Source organism: Armigeres subalbatus, chromosome 3 (genome assembly GCF_024139115.2).
Source record: "Armigeres subalbatus isolate Guangzhou_Male chromosome 3, GZ_Asu_2, whole genome shotgun sequence".
In the NCBI taxonomy this organism is placed as follows: domain Eukaryota; kingdom Metazoa; phylum Arthropoda; class Insecta; order Diptera; family Culicidae; genus Armigeres; species Armigeres subalbatus.
This window is the reverse complement of record NC_085141.1, coordinates 204,612,803-204,619,252: the sequence shown is the minus strand read 5'-3', so window position 1 is coordinate 204,619,252 and position 6,450 is coordinate 204,612,803. Positions and strand designations below refer to the sequence as shown.

General features: G+C 35.1%; 1 long non-coding RNA gene across 1 annotated transcript; it reads right to left on the bottom strand.

Moving 5' to 3' along the window:
* LOC134227106 (uncharacterized) lies at nucleotides 1–6,386 on the bottom strand. Its single transcript, XR_009983611.1, has 2 exons — nucleotides 2,658–6,386; nucleotides 1–2,359 (listed from the first exon to the last, which is right to left on the bottom strand). It is a non-coding gene; the product is annotated as an uncharacterized LOC134227106 (long non-coding RNA).
* Nucleotides 6,387–6,450: the final 64 nt, after the last annotated feature.

Below are 6,450 nucleotides of genomic sequence, written 5' to 3'. Positions count from 1 at the left end.
TTTCGGACAAATTATTATCGGCATGATGACATATTTACAAAATTTACTTCCCTTCTGCTATGCATAATTTACACGTTCATGGCTTTGTTATAGTTACTACAATATTGATAATTTACATTGAACATTTAGCTGCTAGTATATTACAATCTAATAAACAATCAATCAATGCGTAGTTATGCTTAATATACATTTTTTCTGCAAGATTTTTTCTTTCCATATCTTCATAAATGTTTCATTAGAACCACCATTTTATTTTCGTTGGCATTATGTATGCGTAAGCTTCAGGCTTATTTTATAAATTATGTGTTATAATCAACAAAGTATGAAACAATATCAAAGCTGTGGCATTTTACTGAAATAATACACTTTTTTCATTAGGGTACGTTGAATAAATTGCGAAGTATGGAATTGTGTTAACCATGCGAGTTTGTTACCAAAAAAACGTTGTTTATAATTAATTAATTTCAAAACATTCACATTGTTTTCAGACAACGAACTTTATCACGTGATATAGAACTTTTATCTCATGAAAGATATTAACGTCATATATAAAATTAACAATGCAAACTAGATGTGTAAACTTTGACATTCAGTTACTCTATATTGTGATATGTAGTCTTGTAGTCTGAATTATCTATTAAAAGGTAAAGAACAACAAGAGATGTTTTATAATATCATCAAAGTTATTTCCATACAACCCGACCAGTAGATGATAACAGATTTATATCAGGACTTGTTATTTTGTTACAGCATTTTTTTTTGTTATAACAGAGGTTGTAATAGTAGTTAAAATAACTAAATTTGTAACAAAATGTATTCCAGTTTTAACAAAAACGTTACTAAATATGTTTTCAATTAAACAAGAATATAACTAGATGTGTAATAAGAGAGGTGATGAAAATAACTAAAACTATTACAAATTATGTTATTAAAAAGAACAAAGTTATCAATAGTTGTGTATTCGAATTCGAATTAATTTTATCACATAGTGTTTTAATCATGTTCCGACGATCATAGGATTTAAGTTACTTCATCCAGAACAGAGAATGTATAAAAAAATTATTGCAGATATTGTTATTTCTAACACATATATTGGTAGAATTGTGATATAATTTTGTTATGACTAACTGGTCGGGTAAGTATAGTTGAACTCTAATTCAAAAGTTTTGCGATACAAAGTTACAGAATTTCAAATATTTTGAGCAATAGTATTGCAAATCATTATATCTTATTGATTTTATAGGACTAATCTGAAATGCGATCGGAATATCCTTTTCAGATTACGCCATTTATGATAATAAATATCATGATAAAGAGTAACTTGATGCCAATTTCCATATAATCAATTTTCTTTTCTTTTTCATATTTTTCACGATAATTAATATGATAAATGGCGTAATCTGAATAGGCTATAAAGTTCAGTATTGGCCTGCAAGCAGTGTTGTCCTACACTCAGTGCAGCAAAATCTGCTCTTTGATTTTACTCCATCTAAACGATTTTATAATCTTAACTAAGTATGTGCAACTAATAGAGGGATATTTGAATTTTCTAAATGTCATGGCAAACTGTCAAAAAAATGCACGCCAAAGCCACAGAAGCGCGCGCTTCTGTAACTCTGGCGTGCATTTTTTTTACAGTTTGGCATGACATTTAGAAAATTCAAATATCCTTCTATTAGTTGCACTTAGACTGTTAAGATTATAAAATCGTTCAGATGGAGTAAAATCAAAGAGCAGATTTTTTTTTGCACTGAGTGTAGGACAACACTGCCTGCAAGCCAGGCACGTATCTCCCAGCATAGATATTAGAAAGAGTCGCGACATGTTCGATTTTTAATAAAACTTAGTGAATAAATGTTGCACACCGAGAGCCTTTCCACTGTTTTTAATAATTACCGAAAGACCCATCGTTGGCATTGAACAGTATATAGTTATGTACACAAGAAAAACGCAAGTATATCCAAATATTTTGTTGTCGTAGCGCATAAATTTATCTAGAAAAAGGAAAAGATTGGGAACTTCTATACTATAATTGTCCACTGTGAAAAGGTAAATAACTGTTTTTAAATACATATGTTAAAAGCCGGTTGAAAATTTTAATATATGAAACATATATCTGAAAAGGAACACTAAGGCCGTTGTTATGCTAGCGCAGCGGTTCTCAACCTGGGGTACATGTACCCCTGGGGGTACCTTTACTGGCCTCAGGACTGGCCTTTACTGGTACCTCGGACGAAAATGCGTAATGGCGGATGTACTACAACTTACTTCCACAAACACTTTTTGTGTAATTTTTATTCCAAAACTTTGCATTGTACATGAAATGCATGACTATTAGTAAATCAAAACATATTATATCCTGCCTTCTTCTTCTTCTTCTTCTTCTTCTTATTGGCATTACATCCCCATACTGGGACAGAGCCGCCTCGCAGCTTAGTGTTCATTAAGCACTTCCACAGTTATTAACTGCGAGGTTTCTAAGCCAGGTTACCATTTTTGCATTCGTATATCATGAGGCTAACACGATGATACTTTTATGCCCAGAGAAGTCGAGACAATTTCCAATCCGAAAATTGCCTAGACCGGCACCGGGAATCGAACCCAGCCACCCTCAGCATGGTCTTGCTTTGTAGCCGCGCGTCTTACCGCACAACAACCTGCCACAACAACCATTATTTAAGAGGCTTATTTTCGGTGTTGACAGTTGGTTTTTAATTTGAGAGGCATGACGACTTTTTCCGAAAAGCTAAATAGCTTTATTGCAAGCAGAGTGTTGGTAAAATCATTCACAACTCTCAATTATCGAGCCCTTCCGCGCAAGCAAATTAGAATTAGAAGGAATGCATCATGTCTGAGATTTTTAAGCAAGTACGCATCGTTTCACTCATTTGCCAAAACATCATTTCGCTCCAAAAAGATTTTAAAATTAACTTGTAGGCAATTTATTGTTTACACACGCAAGAGTATCCATAATTCAATGCGACAAACGACTAATTACTGTTTTTAACCGAAAACAAAAGAAAACCTACGATGATTCAAATGGATGATTCAACTCAGGTGTTGAGTTTGGTGCGTTTCATATTACGATTTATTTGGCTCGTTCATGAATTTTGAGATTTTGAGTTTTTACCAACACTGGTTATAACAGGTTTGGAAACCTCCTTTGAGGCCACTCGTAAGCTTCCTTTCGAGGTTCGGATGCCTTCTGTCAAATGGCTCAAAAGCCTCCTTTCAACAGACTCGGAAGCCTCTTTTCAAGTAACGAGCAGCATCCTTTCAAGAGGCTCTGAAGCCTCTTTCAAGCGGCTTGGAAGCCTCCTTTCAAGAAACGCGGAAGCTTCCTTTCCACAGGCACTGAAGCCTCCTTTCAAGGGACTCGGAAACTTCAGCAGGCTCTGAAGGCTCTGAAGGCGCGGAAGCTCCCTTTCAAGAGACTCGAAAGCCTCCTTTCAAGAGACTCGAAAGCCTCCTTTCAAGAAACTCGAAAGCCTCCTTTCAAGAGACTCGAAAGCCTCCTTTCAAAAAGCTCCTTTTAAGAGGCTCGCAATCCTTTTTTCAAGAGCCTTCGAAGCGTCCTTGCAGAATGCTCAGAAGGCTCCTTCTAAGAGCCTCGGAAACCTCTTTCGAGATTCGAAAGCCTCCCTTCAAGAGATTCGGAGGCATCCTTTCAAGAGCGGCTGAAGCCTACTTTCAAAAGGCTCGGAGGCCTCTTTTTAAGAGAATCGCAAGCTTCCAAAACTCCTCAAAGTATGCATAAACCTAATTTGTATTGGCAAACAGCGAAAATTTCAGATAACTTTTAAAAGAACAATATATAATATTTTTCCGGACCGTTTTTCAGGACTTATGTGTTATACTTATTTTCATTTACAGCGAAAAAATAGAGGGTACCTCAATGAATGTAAAAGCTCAAAGGGGTATCTCTCCAGAAAAAGGTTGAGAACCGCTTTGCTAGCCAATCGCTTTTTCACGAAGTGTCAGAGTATTCGTGATTTCTCGAGTCCCGGTGGACCGTGAAAAGGGTTTTTAACCAAGAAAAGGAAACGACAACCATCCGAAAAGGCCACAGGCTGCTCGAGGTCAGCTCGGATTCCTTGGGTTATGTAGGTGAAGGAAATTCGGGAACCATCTATCCCCGATCTTTATCCACTGGATTACCCAGTATGGCTTTCAACAAAAGCCCGTTCTAAACGCCACCAGAGTGCAGCCAGCCTCAGACGAACATTGACTTGTACCTGGAGAGAAATCGATCCAGGCTAAGTGCGTTCCGGGTGTAGCTAGAGGCCGTAATTTCAACAAGTGGAAATCCGATCTTGATCAACATCGTTGAGACTCTCAGATACAGGGGGATGTTTATGAATGAAATGAAAAATCAAAACTGATTTTTTAGATTTTATTTAAATTTTGACGGTATTTAGAATCAACGACGAAAATTAAACGCTAGAGTCGACGATTTCCTGCAAACTTCCGTCGGCTGAAGTTGCTTCATATATCAGGACAGTAGTTCCATACAATTATTATGGACTGGAAAACATAAATTTAGTAATAATAACTAATTTGTAAATGTAAATACGCAAAATAATCCATTACTAGCACACAAGGGGGGTCCGTAAAAGGCACAAGGAACATGTGTAAATGGAACATGTAAATCAAATGGGGGACCATAATACGTATTTAATCAAAATCGACGTTGCTTATTATGGACCCCGGGGGTGGCCATAACAGGCACACTAGATACTGTGAGATACATACTGGCCCTAACATAAATCGTAGATTGCTGACGGTAGTGTTGGTATCACTGTCATTCAATGGGGGTAACTTGGCTGCCTAACATTGGCACTACTGACGCTTATCCTGGCAGTGGCAAAAGCGCATGAAGCTACGGCAGTCCTAGCAACGTCGCCATTTTAGGTGTGCGCTTTCGTGAGGTAAGACGTTTTTCATTTGAAATCTAATTTCCCAAGTCGGGTGATTCTACTCTCCTCTAACATAATGAATACCAAGGCTATTTACAGTCACTCTCGAAATTGAGCGTACACCATGGATTAGATAAATATATTCGAAAATTCCAAAGGAAATTTAATTGTTGGCTCGGTTGTTTTTAATGCATTTCAATATTCATCCCTTCCTTCAATGTATGCGTACATAAAATGGTTGAAATTTTTTCTCTAAAGTTCAGTTATTTGAAAATGATCTCAAAATACGCCTATTAGATGTTACAAAATTGAGCGTACAGCGATTTTTTTTAATAAAATTTCTTATTATAAACATGATTAATGTATTTTAATATTGTTTTTTCATGATTATATTTATAATAATAAACATCCGCTACTTAAACATTCAATGTTTTGAAATTAAACCATGTTTTGGTCAAAATGGCGAACAAGTGAGAGGTAAGAACATTGCTATTTAACAATTCAATGCTGCTAGGGAAAATAGATGCTTTAAGATATGGATTTCACCGGCATCGTATCTTTATATGATAGATAAGCGAAATCGAGCGAGACATACGATAAATTTGGGAAAATTCAGTCGGTAAATGATGAAAACAGATGTAAACATACAGAGAAAACGACAAATGTTAGGAATGACATAATTCAAATTTAGTATGTCTTTAACTGAAATTTGTTTTAAAGCTTGATTTTTGTCTCAGGTTTTTCATTAAGAGTAATATTATTGAATCCAATCATTAACAGTCAAATTCTAAAAGTACAAGGTACATGTTAAGGTACCGAACATAAAATCAGCTTTTCAACCCTGTAGAGCAATTCTGATTGAATATTGAAAAGATGGCTTTAAATCGTAATATCATAATTAAATTTGGATTAAACTCCACGATCTGTTACCATAAGGGATACAATTGGATGATTTCCATGTGGAGAGAAAAAATAAACTTTTTTAAAAGTTCGACAGCTTATTTAATGATACCTTGATGAATTTAAATGATTCAACCAAATTTGTTCCTACGGTGACTGAGTCTTCAAATATAAAATGACGTCTTATAATGTATCCGTGTTCTGCTCTTTTATTAATATTATTATTAATGAGTGTCCTGAGCTTATAAGCTACCTATACATTGACTTTTAAATAAAGTTATACTTAATTTGAAATATGCCATTCCCATTTGTCGTTTTCGCTGTATGTTTACATCTGTTTTCATCATTTACCGACTGAATTTTCCCAAATTTATCGTATGTCTCGTTCGATTTTAATAATCTATCATATATAAGACACGATGCCGGAGAAATCCATATCTTAAAGCATCTATTTGGCCCAGCAGCATTGAATTGTTAAATAGCATTGTTAATACATCTTACTTGTTCGCCATTTTGATTAAAACATGGTTTTATTTCTAAACATTGAATGTTTAAGTAGCGGATGTTTGTTATTATAAATATAATCATGAAAAAGAATATTAAAATACATGAATCGTGTTTATAATAAGAAATT